The 16,171-nt window shown below is 34.8% G+C and overlaps 1 protein-coding gene across 19 annotated transcripts in view; it reads right to left on the bottom strand.

Moving 5' to 3' along the window:
* Positions 1 to 16,171, bottom strand: part of LOC147837491 (uncharacterized) — a 238,757-nt gene that overhangs the window by 139,131 nt on the left and 83,455 nt on the right. The window contains exons 2-3 of one of the 19 annotated variants that reach the window (XR_015476964.1): positions 6,615 to 6,744; positions 6,445 to 6,510 (exon numbers count right to left, since the gene is read on the bottom strand). The exons of 17 other annotated variants lie outside the window; for them this stretch is intronic. The gene's annotated coding sequence lies outside the window, so the exon portion shown is untranslated. Of the gene's footprint in view, positions 1 to 6,444; positions 6,511 to 6,614; positions 6,745 to 16,171 lie in introns of those variants that run through there. One more of the 19 variants, XM_087237717.1, reaches the window with a different exon arrangement.

Genomic DNA, 16,171 nt, shown 5'->3' with positions numbered 1-16,171 from the left:
TTGCATTATCAAAACTATTGTATATTTTACTGTAAAATTATACAATACTGCATTTTCACAGCATTTAACAAACTGCATTTTACTGTAGGACCGTTATTAAGTATATTACTGTATTTTAAAGTTGCATTGCAAGAAGTACTGTATATTTTACAGTAAAGATATACAATACTGTAACTACTGTTAATAAATTTTAAACAGCATTTAACTGTAATTTGAACTGTATTGTACTGTAGGACATTTAGGCAATATATTACTGTATTTTAAAGTTGCACTGTGAAAAATACTGTAGATTTTACAGTAAAGATACACAATACTGTAAATGCATATACTATTAACAAATTTTTCACAGCATTTAACTGTAATATTAGCTGTATTTTACTGTAGGACAGTTATGCAGTGTTACTGTATTTTAAAGTTGCGAAACTGAAAGCGAGACGTGACTTTTAAGGGAGTGTTTCATATGGATTTATTAATAATTCTTAATGTTCAGTGAACGCAAACTTCCGTAGTTTATTAAAGACGCAAACCCCTCACTGCACGACAGCTGCAAGCCTTCAGCAGACCTCCTCATTTCTGCAGCCCGAGAGCTTTATAAGCGCCAAATGTGGCGGATCTGTTCGGCGAAATATCTGACTGCGTGTTCCCGCATCCCTAAGGACTGTTTGGCGAAATATTTGACGGCATATCAAACGACTGAAACGATATAACTAGAGAAATCTCCACTGTGCTGCTGTGTGAGAGAGTGCTTCTCACTGAACAGCGCAGCAGCGGTGACGTAAGCGTGCCGAAGCCCGTTTGTGGTGTGAGCGCGGGCCGTTGGGGGAGACGGGAGGGATCCCCCGTGCTTTGGCCTGGTTCAAGGCAACTGTACCTAGTGTGAGTACGGCCTAAGTTACTGGTGAACTGCTGCCAGTAAGTAACTGTAGATTCTACAGCAAAATTGTTAATTAAGTAAGTATAATTTACATTCAGTATCAGCACTTTTACTTTAATATCATTTCTAAAAACATTCTACACCCCTGCATCCTGGTGTACTTTTAAAATGTCTTCAAGGATTGTTTATTTAACTAAACAATAAAACATTTACAGGGATTCATTCTAAAAGACAAGTGTTTGTGCTATATTGTGTGAAAACAGCCTACTAAAAATCTCAGAGTACACCTACAAAATACAGCAACAATGATGAGCACGCGGCTCCTTTCATGAGCTGAAGAATCTCCCAGCCTGCTTGCTTTTGACGAAATGCTGCTTTGTAAACAATAACAGCGAGGATTTCTGTCGAGCGCTCGAGGCTACAGCAGATACGCTATGGCTTCCTCCTACAGCAAGAGGGAGGGAAGTTTTAAATGACAAACGTAGACAATAGAGGAGCATGAGAAAACAAATTAACCTGTCAGCCCCTAAACAACACATCAGCACGCCACACTTGACATGTGATACTAATCTGTTGGCTTCCTGAAAAATACACAAGACATGATTCTCTTCTCAAAACACTGGGCGTTTTTTTTGTGTGAAAACAATGCGTCATGTGGATAGAAGCATGCAAGGATTGTGTGTTTTGTGGATGCTGCTGTGGACTGTTTGTACAGCTGAGAGTCCATAAAAATAAAAAAAAACGTACAATTTTCATAGGCGTTTTTTTTACATTATCGATGCTCTTCACAAAGAAAAAAAAAGAGTTTATAAGATGCCACTTTCAATAACATACAAATTGGTGACCCAAGAATGTGTCAATGAAGTTTCAGCTCAAAGTTACACACAGATCATATATTACAGCATGTCCAACTTGATACTTTTTATGTGTAAGCAAAAACATGATATTTTCGTGTGTTTGCCTTTACATGCAAATGAGCTGCTGCTTCCAGCCCACTTCACATGGTCATAAACCAACAAAACTGAAGAATCTCTAATAAATAGACATGCTTTATAAGTTAAGTAACACTTTAGTTTAAGTAGCAATTCTCACTATTAACTAATAGCTTATTACCTGCCTATTGTTAAGAAATTGACTGTTTATTTGCACTTATAAAAAGTACATATTCTGCATCTGTTCATTCTACAGAATCCTACCAAATACCCAACTACTACTTTAATAACCTTTATTAAAAAGCAAATTAGGAGGATAATAAGCTAATATGTAATAGTAAATAGTTTGTTGATAGCAACAATTGTACATTCAAATAAAGTGGGACCATAAGTTTGAATAACTGATGTAATGCGGATTTCATTACAGTTTTTCTTAGTTGTTTACACACGATTACTTGTACTTCAGACACAATGACTTCAGCATGTAACTGATGCACCAACCCCCTTAACCAATTCTGCTAAACTACAAGCACAATTTCTGCTTTACACTCAAATTGCAGGTTTAAAACCAGCCTGATCTTATGAAGAAACGTAATTAGTGTACGTTTTGTCAGTTTAGTGGCTAATTCATATGATTTCGTGAGTTCAGTCGTCCAAAAATGTACGATTTTAACCCCTAACCCCACCCGTCATTGGGTGGTGAGCAAATCTTACTAAATTGTACGAATTAGATAGTACAAATTCATACGAATTAGCCAATAAATCAAAAAGTTTCAAATTGCCATGAGATTGCGTTGTTTAAAACACACTTCATTACAAACACTACACACAATTCCCTGCATTTGGCACAATTTTCATTCAGTATAACTCTTGTTTTCACGAGGAACATACTGACATTCAAAATTGTAAAGTCAGTTGTCCTACATTGCATACCAACTCATCATATAGGTAAACACCTCTCACACAGAATTGCAATTTAGAAATCAGAGCTCATCTGGTTTATAACTTGTTCACTGCCCAATCACATTTTGAGTTTTTTATCTCCCTTCATATTTCTTCATTTTCTTTTCATAGTAAGGATTTTTATTTCTGCCTGATGATGGAACGTGTATGACTGAAATCCGCACATTTTTTTTGTTTGTTTTTACTGTAACTGTATTCTGTAAATCCTTCTGTTGATGGTGTGTGTAGGCCACGTTATGTGCAACTTTGTGTTGGTCGGCATGAACACTGTGTACACTGTTGTTGTGGGAAAATACAATAATATATATTTGATATGGTGCATGTGTGTGTTTTGTATTAAAACAATATTCTGAAATATTTTACAATGCACTTATGTAGGCCTATGCACTGTCTGTAGTAAGTGTAACACTAAACAAAAAAGACTTACAGTAAGTCATTATGATAAATTAAGAAGTGGTCATAGTGTTTTACATTAAGCACATCAGTGATCAAGTGGTTCTTATAAATGTCTGTTCATGTGATGGTTTGTGTGTGTCATTTGAAAACAAAATGCCATTCTGAGAAGAAATCACATTGTTTTGAATGTAAAGTTTCATTTTGCAGGAGAATTGAAGGGTTTTGCACAATGTGTGTGTGTTTTTTAATTTGTGTGTAGAGTTCTGACAATATGAGACATGCTTTCAGAAAATGTGTGAAACAATTGGGAAAAACTGTAAATATGCAAATGTCATTTTTCTTTAATACAACTAATAAAGGCATTTGGAATTTTAAAATATAATAAGTTGTTTTTATATGGGATATTCATAAGACATTTTCATTTCTTCAAAGAAAAAAAAAACGGTCAGGGCCAATCATGGGCCGCTGCAGAGCTTAAAAACAACTATCAAACACACCCATTAAAGCGAATCATAAGCTGCGATCTTAATCGCCCACTACTCATGTACTACATTTGAATTTGAATTTACTACACAACTGTTAGAAAAGTACATTCTATATATTATGAATGTGAGCAGTATGAATTACTTCATCCGCCATCTGTCATGATCACATGACCTACGCACATCAGTTGCATCGCTTCACTTCCATTCAATTCTCTCGTGGTGCGTCATGGGATAGCATAGCGTCCATCGGATGTGCGCTTCAGAATCTCGTCGGAAGTAGTAGGTCATCCGGGATCTTCAAACGTACTGTTTTTTGAATGCTATGAATTCTGACATACTATTCAGCTTGCATACTGTTTTTTAAACGTACTATATTGACCTAATTCTTTGCGTACGCGTGAGATTTACCATTTATTGTAAATCTTTTTGTCCTCAACACTTTCAATCTCATTCACTTCCATTCATTTTAGCAGCTCAATATGCTGCTTGATGTTGCAAACTGATATTTTCTTATTATATTATTCTGCTTTGTCTGTATATTCATAAACACACTTGTTTGTAGAGCAAGTAGTTTGATCGTTTTCTGCCGTTTATTATTCCTAGTCATTTCTCCCATAGGCGACTGAATCGGAAGTTCTGAACCAATCGCAAAAATGAGTGATTCCGCATTGTACAATAAGGTCAATAGTAGAGAAGTATGTGATTTCAGAAGCAGCCAAGGTCTTTATAGGTATAATTGAAATTTCCAGGCAGGTATGTTGAGGCAAGTTGGAGCTAAATTCTGCAAGGACACCAGCCCTCCAAGACCAAGACAACACTATTAAATGGTAAATATTTGAAACTAAAGTGTTCGTATTGATACCTTAAGGGTACAAACTAGTACAGAAATTTTATTAATATACAGATGAAGTCAGAATTATTAGCCCTCCTGAATTATTAGCCCCCTGATAATCCCCGGTTTTTGTTTAATGGATAGAAGATTTTTTCAACACATTTCTAAACATAATAGTGATAACTAATTTCTAATAACTAATAACTAATGAATAACTTATCTTTTATCTTTGCCATGATGAAAGCACATAATATTGTACTAGATACGTTTTAGGATACAAGTAAAAGTGACATTTAAAGGCTTAACTAGGTTTATTAGGCAAGTTATGCTAATTAGGTAAGTCATTGTATATCAAATGAAAATAAATATTCCTTAAAGGGGTTAATAATATTGACCTTAAAATATTTTTTTTATTATTATTATTAAAACTGTTTTGGTCTAGCTGAAATAAAACAAACAAGACTTTCTCTAGAAGAAAAAAACATTATAGGAAATACTGTGAAAAATTCCTTCCCAGATAAAAATTAATTTAGCAAAAATTTGAAAAAGAAAAAATGTATTTACTTGGCCAAAATTGACCCTTTATGTACCCATTGAAAGGGTACAAAATCATCATCGTCTTATCACATATAAACAGTACTTTTAAGCTTTAGGTTTAGGAAACAACCCACAGCACTTGAACAGCCAAAAATGCTAATCTCAACCCAAACTACAGCACACATGCGTTTGTGTTTTATTTAGGATTCCTTTACTCATGCTTTCAAAGGCTTAAGCGAATCTTCCCATTTCCCTCCTCCGTCCTATAAGACAAACACAACATTTACAGATGCCGCATCTTGGAAAAGCAGATTGTGATCAGAGGAAGAGAGAGCTCATAATGATAACACTGCGGTCCTCCAGTCATTTCCTGTCATGTAACCCTTCCTCCATCTCACAATAAATATAAATGCTGCCTTCAAGACAGCTGAAATTTAAGTAATTATCTACGTGTCAGATTATGGGTCAAGTCTACTTTCTCTTCGTCATCCTGTCAGGAGCTCTTTCATTCACAGGCCATTTTTTAGTCTGTTGGACTGCATAAAATATGAACGTCACATTCACTTTAGATTAGCTTTTGGTAAGGGCACCAGATGTTTATATCTTAGGTGCTATATTTTGTCTAATTTTCAATTTCTTATGCTCTAATAAACTTACGCATCTACTTATTTCACTGATTGACATTTTAGTAAGTGACATGAGTAAATCATGGTAAAATGTACAACCTCAAATTAGAAGACAATCTAAAACCACATTCTGCACACATTACAAAGTCCTGGCTGTGAAGGAAGAAAATACAAATACTTGACTGGCCTGTCTGCAGTCCCGACCTGTCTCCAATAGAGAATGTTTGGTGCATTTTGAAGCACAAAATGTGACAACAAAGACCCTGTATTGTTGCCCATGAATGAATAGGACAAAATTACAATTAAACAAATTAAACGTCTTTTAAGTGTTGTGAAAAGGAATGGCAACACACAAAATGTTAAAAATATTAAATGCTTTACTGCTCCAACTTTTTTTAAATGTGTTGCAATAACCAAAACTAGAATACGTGTTTTTTAAAAAACAACATCAACAACAATAAAAATCATGAGGAACACTTTAAATAATGTTTCTTGTATTGTCTGCAATGAAATACAAATCAATGTAAATTTGAAAATCACACTTTCTTTTCTCATTTGTGTTTTCCATACTGTCACAGCTTTTTCTGATTTGGCATTGTAGAGAACGTAGTTATTTCGTGCTCTGAAAACTAATAATGAACTGAATGGGACCCATTCTGAACCAAATTAAATTGCAAGTTTTTTACACGTTTATTGTTTTGATGCTTGAAAAAGGTAGCGATCTCCGACAAATAAACAAGCACATTTTTACAACTTCCGACTAGTTAAAGTTTACATTAACTAATAAAGAGCAACTTACAATATTTTTTGGTGTTATGCCACGGTCACACTAGAGTTTGTGCATGTGAAATTCTGTTGTATGGTGCTGCAAAAAGGGGGGGATTAAACAAGATGATTACACATTAAGAAAAGCAAGCGGTTGGTCCATAGTTTGAATTTCTGTTCATAGAGGGCATGTTTTGAGCTTACGCAGTCAAACAATGCGATTTCGCAGGTCCGAGTGTACCAAGCTTGAACTTTCCAAGGCAGCAAACGGCGAAACTTGTTGTATGAGCTTGCGTTTCCGGTCTGCCGCATTCATGTGCATATGAATTGAAGCCTATGGGGAGAAAAGTGCAGTGTGAGCACAGCTTTAGTGTTAGTAAAATATGCACTGTAAATAATGTAGTGTAACTTACTGGCAATTTTGGTCGCCAGCAAGACTAAATTTACAAGCGCACTGTAAATAAATCATTGCAATTGTGCAGTATTTTTAGATTAGAATTGAAATTTTTAATTTTACATGCGCCTGTAATTTAAGCAAAGTGATGTTTAACAGAGCAAGGAAATTTTCACAGTATGTCTGATGATTAAATTCAACTTTATTGTCATTACACATGTACAAGTAGCAAATATTTTTTCTTCTGGAGAAAGTCTTATTTGTTACATTTCGGCTACAATAAAAGCAGTTTTTAATTTTTTAAAAACCATTTCAGGGTCAAAATTATTAGCCTCTTTAAGCTTGATTTTTTTTCTCAATTTTCTACAGAACAAACAATCAAGTTATCTTTATACCTAGTTAAGCTTTTAAATGTCACTTTAAGCTGTATAGAAGTGTCTTGAAAAATATCTAGTAAAATATTATTTACTGTCATCATGACAAAGATGAAATAAATCAGTTATTAGAAATGAGTTATTAAAACTATTATGTTTAGAAATGTGTTGAAAAAATCTGCTCTCTGTTAAACACAAATTGGGGAAAAAATAAACAGGGGGGCTAATAATTCTGACTTCAACTGTATATATATATATGTGAGTGAGAGTGTGTGACTGTGTGTGTGTGTGTGTGTGTGTGTGTGTGTGTGTGTGTGTGTGTGTGTGTGTGTGTGTGTGTGTGTGTGTGTAAAAATGTAAACATTTTTATAATTAAAATTGTCATAATTTTAAATCTATATAGCTTAACGGTGTCATTTGCTTGCTAATGACATTTTTCAAAAATTACTGCTTTACTGTTTAAATTTTACTGAGTAGCCCCTTTCTGTGGTGGCCCAGAGAGCTTAACGTGCTACAATTTACAACAACACATGCAAATAAAAAAATGCCAGTAAATTAAGAAAAGATCTTAATCCTTATGACAGCATACGTGCTGCAAATCTTTACAACACAAAGACATTTATAAAAAACGCACTGCATTTTCCCACAATGCAAACAAATTAATAAAACGCGCTTCATTTTCTCACAACGCAAACAATTTACGTAAACATGCTGCATTTTCCCACAATGCAAACAAATTAATAAAAACCGCTTCATTTTCTTACAACGCAAACAAATTAAGTAAACATGCTGCATTTTCTCACAGCTTAAACAATTTACAGAAACATCCTGCATTTTCCCACAATGCAAACAAATTAAAACGCGCTTCATTTTCTCACAACACAAACAATTTACGTAAACATGCTGTATTTTCTCACAACGCAAACAAATTAAGTAAACATGCTGCATTTTCTCAAAACGCAAACAATTTATGTAAACATGCTGTATTTTCTCACGACGAAAACAAAATAATAAAACGCGCTTCATTTTCTCACAACGCAAACAATTTTAAAACATCCTGCAATTTCCCACAATACAAAAAAATTAAAATGCGCTTCATTTTCTCACAAAAAAAAATTTACATAAACATGCTGCATTTTCTCACAACGCAAACAAATTAAGTAAACATGCTTCATTTTCTCACAACAAAAACAAATTAAGTAAACATGCTGCATTTTCTTACAACGCAAACAAATTAAGTAAACATGCTGCATTTTCACACAGCTTAAACAATTTACGTAAACATGCTGCATTATCCCACAACGCAAACAAATTAAGTAAACATGATGCATTTTCTAACAACGCAAACAAATTAATAAAACGCGCTTCATTTTCTCACAACGCAAACAATTTACGTAAACATGCTGCATTATCCCACAACGCAAACAAATTACGTAAAATGTTATGGTCACTTAGGCAAATAAAATACAAAAGAGAATCAGGGTGTTAAAATAAACAAACAAAAAAACTCACCTTCCAAAGATCACCTAAAAATTCACAGCATAACAGCGTCCGTTACATTTTTGGGTCCCCTTGAAACATTTCCATTGTGTTCCATTGTTTTTGCAATTGTTGTGACAAAATGCAGCGCGTTTTATTAATTTGTTTGCGTCATGTAAAAATGCTTTACGTTTTTTAATGTGTATGCATTGTGAGGATTTGCAGCAAGTATGCTAAATGAAGATCTTTTCTCAATTGCTGCCGTTTTTGTAATTGCGTGTGTTTTCTTAAATTGCAGCATGTTAAGCTCTCTCGGCCATCGTACCTTTCTCTGTGCGTAAATGCAAAATATACATTATACTATGTCACAAACATACAAGATCAGTGAACTGTACATTAAGTCACTTTTTATTGCCAATAAATGCTTATAGCTACTACACAGAAACATCACAAGTTCCTTTAAGCAGAAATCGCACATATAACAGAAGTAAAATTAAAACTGTGAAACCACGTCTAGGTTTCCATTAGAGACTTTTACATTATTTCTCTTTCCATCTTTGCACTCAAAACGCATTTCTGCCACCTAATTAACCCAGATGCAGCACATTAATGAGTTCTCTCTGGTGGGCCAGCTTCTTTAAAAGGAGAAGCCTTGCCTGCGATCTCCACAGGGCCAAACCATCAGGACATTGTCAGGCCAAACAATAGCCTTATCTGGCTCCTATTCAAGCCACCTGATTAGCTGAGAAAAAGGGGAAGAGAAAGAAAAGGCCATGTCCTTGCCCAGTAGCTGTAAATGTCAGCAAAAGGCCAGGAGACCCACCGCTTCTTTATATACCTTAGCATATTTTACAGACAGCCAGTGGCAGGACGGACACCTCACAGAAAAACCTCACAGAGTTTTACTCACAGACACAGATTTGACATTGAGCATCAACTGTTTATCATGAAGGAGTTAAACAAATGTGCTTAAAGTTTACATTAAATTACATTTTTTTTAAAAACAAACATCTAATTTACCAAACGTTGAAAAGACACCCAAAGGTGCCAAATTTTATATTACTGATTCATTTCTGTCAATCTGTAACACATGAGAATATTGTTCCACTATTAATAACTACACAGTAAGCAGGTGCACAGTAAACAACTCACTGATTCAAACGATCCATTCAGGGTGAGTCTCCGATAAACAACTCAGTTATAGGAGACTCACCCTGAACAGATTGTTTGAACCACTGACTTATGGCACCAAATGACCCATTCAGAGTAAGTCTCCAGTAAATAACTCACTGATTCAAACGATCAGTTCATGATGAGTCTCCTGTAAACAACTCACTGCATCCAATGAGTCATTCAGAGTGAGTCTCCTGTAAACTGATCACTGATTTAAATTATCCGTTCAGAGTGAGTCTTCAGTATACAACTCACTGATTCAAACGATCTGGTTAGGGTGGGTCTCTGGTAGACAACTCACTGATTCAAATAATCCATTCAGGGTGAATCTCCAGTAAACAACTCACTGAATCAAATGATCCATTCAGAATGAGTCTCCAGCAAACAACTAACTGATTCAAATTTTTAGCTCAAATTGAGTCTCAGGTAAACAACTCAGTGATTCAAATGATTTATTCAGGGTAAGTCTCTGGTAAACAACTCAGTGATTCAAATGATTGGTTCAGGGTGAGTCTCTGGTAAACAACTCAGTGATTCAAAAGATTGGTTCAGAGTGTGTCTCCAGACAACAACTCACTGATTCAAATGATCCTTTCAGGTTTAGTATCCAGTAAACAACTCAATGATTCAAATGATTCTTTCAGGGTGAGTCTATGGTAAACAACTTACTGATTGAAACAATTGGTTCAGGGTGATGGTCCGGTAAACAACTCACTGATCCCTTTTTTAATTATTCATCTCACCTAAGAATAAAAATTCAACATTAATTTATTGATCATTAAAATCATAGATACATCTGGTAATATTTTATAATAATGAAGCTTGAGCTAAAATGAACCATCAACAAACAGTTATAATTATATTAATAAAGGTTAATGAAGATGAATAAACCCTGTAATAAACCTAATTGCTGATTGTTAATCCAATTCCTGACTTTTAAACCACTTTCAAGAATTGAAATGGCAAGTGTGTGCATTAAAAATAAAAAATAAATTAACTGTATTACTGATAAAACCAACATCCTGTAACCAACTTTATATACAAAAGATATGTCATTTTTAAGATAATGTAATGAATCTTTAATAATATTGCACAATTATAGCTCTTTTGCATTTAGCAAACCCATGCTTCATTTTTAGGCCACAATCCACCAGCTAAAAGCCTCAATATGGCAACCTTGGAAAAGTAGACTACTGAACACTGTACCAAACTTCAAAAGGGCTGAGTTGTGCACAGAAATCAGCTTTTTAATATGCAGAACAAATTTAATGTAGAACAATTAGAATATGAGTGTGCATTGATACCTAAAGTGGCTTAACAAATTGAGATACATTTTAAAAAAGGTTTTATGTACTTTCCAGCCATTGACAGGTTACGTAAAAGTGTACTTTATTAGAGAGAATAGGTGTAACAGCTGGAGACAATCGAGACGCTATACTTTATTAACAGAATTAACTGTAAGGGGAGGAAAAAAGAGTGAGAGAGACCTGCATTAACCCATGACAGAGTGATCATCCGTTCCTATGATGGAGTCTCAATTAACATAACAATTTAGGATAACAGGCCATTAGTAGGACACGAATTAGGGGATTATTAGCAGCTAATTTTCCACCAATTTAGCACATTAGAGTGTAATTAGAGGGCACTGGAGTTGTTCGAACTCGTCTGGAGGGAATTTCTGTAGCGAGTTATGGGAGCAATAGGTCAGCACTCAAAGTCTCCAAGAGATGAATACAGCGTTGCTATGACCTGACATAAGTGAACTTAACAGTCAGCAGTTTACTCTTCTAGCATCTTCAGAATAAAAATGCATCCAAAACCCCTTACGAACAGACCAGGAAGTGGGGGATGACGTGCCAAATCAAGCACTTGGGTAAAAGTACTAAAAGCCCTATTTTAACACATTACTCCAGTAATACTTGTACACACAGGATAAACGAACTCGATTTTAACATATTAAAAAAGTATTTAAAGAATTTTTTTTTTTTCAGATTTATTCATTTTGCAAAAAAATAAGTACTTAATTACTAGTAAAAAATGATTAATTGATCAATTATAATTTATTTATTGTAATTATAACAATTATAATTATAGTTTAACTAAAGCTAAAAACTATAAAGTTAAGCTATTGATCGCTATTAATCACATACAAAATAACCTTTTTGAAAATATCGGTAAATTCGTTCCGGCTATTTTCCGGAAAGAGAAGTAGTAACATTACCGTTAATTTGCCGGATTGCTGCGCTGTGTGAACGCAGAAGGAAGATTACCGGAAAGATTGCGTTCACGTCTAGAACGCGCTGATGTAAGATGTCTACTATAGCCAATTAGAACACTCAGACGCATTTATGATCCGTTACGTCCACACGGTTTATGAGAATAAAAACCAGTGAATATTTTTCCAGACACATTTAGCCGCTAGATGTTAGTCAGATAACGTTTCTATGTTCCTTCTTAATGCCAACTGGGTAATAAAAAATTCGATAAACTGCTTATGAAAAACGTTTTTTGTTTACCTTCAAGCTCTGATGCGTGTGCATATCCATATGTTTTCATCAAAGTTGTTTACAATACTTCTCTATCCACAGAGATTTTAATGTAGTCCAATTTTTACAAATACAAGTGCAGTCGTTTAGAGGTAATTTCTGGTTAATGATGTCAGAATTTACCAGTATTTTGGAATAGATGTGTAAATAGTCTTTGGCGGAAAAAAAATCGCAACGTCCTTGCCTGTGTGAACAGCGCTTTTTAAAACTTACTGGTAAAGTTGTTTTGAAAATTTTCCGGATATTTACCGGTATCACTGTGTGAAAGAGGCTATTAACGGTAGACTAGCTTTGGCTGAATAATTTAACTGTAGACTCGCTTTGACTGAATGATTTGAATCAGTGAGTCATTAACTGTAGACTCACTCTGAACAGAACATTTAAATAAGTGAGCCGTGACTGTAGACCCACTATGAATGGATCATTTGAATCAGTGAGTCACTTTTTTTAGTGTCATTTTGACTGAATTGGTGAGTCATTAACTGTAAACTTAATCTGAATAGGCTGTTTGAATCAGTGAGTTCTTAACTTTAGTTTTGTTTTGACTGAATGATTTCAATAAGGGAGTCATTAACCATAGGCTCACTCTGAACCGAACATTTGAATCAGTGAGTTATTAATTGTAGACTCGATCTGGCTGAATAATTTGATTCAGTGAGTCATTAACTGTAGACTTGCTTTGACTAAATGATTTGAATCAGTGAGTCAATAATTGTAGACTCACTCTGAATGAAACATTTGAATAAGTGAGCCATGACTGTGGACCTACTCTGAATGGATCATTTGAATCAGTAAGTTACTTTTTTAGTATCGTTTTGACTCAATCGGTGAGTCATTTACTGTAAACTTAATCTAAATAGGTCATTTGAATCAGTGAGTTTTTAACTGTAGTTTTGTTTTGACTTAATGTTTTTAATAAGGGAGTCATTAACCAAAGGCTCACTCTGAACCGATCATTTGAATCAGTTAGTTATTAATTGTAGAGTCGCTTTGACCTAAAAATTTGAATCAGTGAGTCATTAACTGTAAACTCACTCTGACTAAACAATTTGAATCAGTGAGTCATTAACTGTAGATCCCCTCTGAATGGATCATTTAAAACAGTGAGTCACTTTATTAGTGTCCTTTTGAATGAATCGGTGAGTCATTAACTGTAAACTTAATCTGAATAGGTCATTTGAATTAGTGAGTATTTAACTGTAGGCTTGTTTTGACTGAATAATTTCAATAAGGGAGTCATTAAACATAGGCTCACTCTGAACCGATCGTTTGAATCAATGAGTTATTAATTGTAGACTGACTCTGGCTGAATAGTTTGAATTGGTGAGTCATTAACTGTAAACTCGCTCTGGCTGAATAATCTGAATCAGTGAGTCATTAACTGTAGACTCTTTATGAACTGTTCATTCAAATCAGTGAGCTGTTGATAGATATGATCAATCTGTGCGATTCACAAATTAAATGTTCAGTGTAATTTGTGAGCTGATTTGATTTGATTGTAAAACGCATAATATTTTGTTTCTATATGTGGTAAAGGAAAAGTTACCTTCAAGCACCAGACACTTAACCAAATTTACTAAAAATACAGTGTGCTAAACTAAAATACGCTTGTACTGTCCACCACTGAAACCAGGTTAGCATTTTACCCTTTCACAGCTTACACATTTAAACCTCATCAGCTGCGTTCAGCTTCATCTGCTTTAACTCCAGCTCTCCAAGCTCCAGTTCTCTGCACACTACATCCATTCACTGCCTAGTTAGCTGCTCAATTACTAACACTAACCCAAATTCCCAGGCTAAAGACAGGCCACCCACAAACCAGCATCTAACAAAGACATCTCTGTGTGCCCCGTCCTCTCGGCATGAACCCCCTTGAGTGGACAGTCAACACTGGACGCCCTGCAGAGATCATTCAAGCGCGGAGGACTCGCCATACCGCTAATTATTCCGCCAGATTAGCGAGACAATTATTATTACACTTGTGCTAATTAGAAATTATTTGAAGCATTTGTAAATTAGTCCTTACAAGCTCTGACGGATGGAAGAAACTCATTAAAAAGACTAGCGTGAAATGCAAGCACAGGAGGAGGCTCTACCTGTTAACCACACAGAAACAGCTGCTCGCTCGTGTACAGCAAAGAGATATGAACATGTGCTGAATGGAAAATGGCAAATATATATGCCTGGGGATAGTTTGGCCAGTTCATTTATGTGTAATTGAAAGTAGAAACCATTCATTTCTTTCATTATATATGTGCCATGTAATGGCACCAGCACTGTAAATGGATTCAAGGATTGGCGAGTGCATTTTGATTAATTTTATATAAAATTTCTCTCTGGGTTTCTGAGCAAATTGTGTCAAATAATTTATCACAGGAACCAATTTCATTCATATGATAGCTTGACAATGAGCAGCAAGTGTTTTGCAAAATAAAATAATAAAATAATATATATATATATATATATATATATATATATATATATATATATATATATATATATATATATATATATATATATATTAGGGTTGGGCGAGTTCAACCAATTTAACATCGTCTGATGTCTAATGTGAAACATCGCGGTCGTCATAGGCAACGGTGAATGATTTATTCATTCATTCATGTATTTTCTTGTCGGCTTAGTCCCTTTATTAATCCGGAGTCGCCACAGCGGAATGAACCGGCAACTTATCCAGCAAGTTTTTACGCAGCGGATGCCCTTCCAGCCGCAACCCATCTTTGGGAAACATCCACACAAACTCATACACTCATACACTATGGACAATTTAGCTTACCCAATTCACCTGTACCGCATGTCTTTGGAGTGTGGGGGAAACCGGAGAACCCGGAGGAAACCCACGCGAACACAGGGAGAACATGCAAACACAGAAACGGCAACAGAGCCGAGGTTTAAACCCGGACCTTCTTGCTGTGAGGCGACAGCACTACCTACTGTGCCACTGCCTCACCCTGAATGATTTATGAATAATTAATTAATTCGTAACAAATTATTTATTTGTAGCCTGTCGTTTCAACTACCTGACAAAGATGAATTACACAAAAATTACCACCTGTCAATCACTTTTTCTGCAGGACTCTGGCATGAATAAGCAGTGATCTGTGTCAGTAAGATGGCGTCCACAAACTTGGTTGGTAAAAAGGTACAAGCGTGAAAGCAAAAGATTGAAGCAGTGTACTGACGCTGACACGTTACCTTATGGATTCAAAAGACAGAAAAACAGGTTGAAACACCAGTGGGGACGTGGATCATTTTTGTTCCAAAATGCCATTTTAAAACTAAGACATATTAGAATAAATGGGGCCTAAGTGTGTATTTTTAGCCAGCAGGTTGCTGCTGCGACAACGCCTATCGTCTATCAACCCTTTATATGTATGTGTATATATATATATATATATATATATATATATATATATATATATATTATTAATATTTTTTAAAATATTTTTATAATATTTTTTAAAAGCTGTTTTTAAATTTTTTTAAACTCTTAAGGACAAAATTATTAGCCCCTTTAAACTATTTTTTTCAATAGTCTACAGAACAAACCATTGTTATACAATAACTTGTCTAATTACCCTAACCTCATTAGTTAACCTAATTAACCTAGTTAAGCCTTTAAATTTCACTTTAAGCTGTATAGGAGTGTCTTAAAAATATTAAGTAAAATATGATTTACTGTCATCATGGCAAAGATAAAATAAATCAGTTATTAATAATATTTAATAATTAATAGGCTTATAATTCAGAGGGGCTTATAATTCTGACTTCAACTGT

The sequence above is a fragment of the Danio rerio genome, chromosome 1, assembly GCF_052040795.2.
Source record: "Danio rerio strain M-AB ecotype USA chromosome 1, GRCz13ab, whole genome shotgun sequence".
NCBI lineage: Eukaryota > Metazoa > Chordata > Actinopteri > Cypriniformes > Danionidae > Danio > Danio rerio.
Note: the sequence above shows the minus strand (reverse complement) of the source record. Positions and strands in the feature narration are given on the sequence as shown.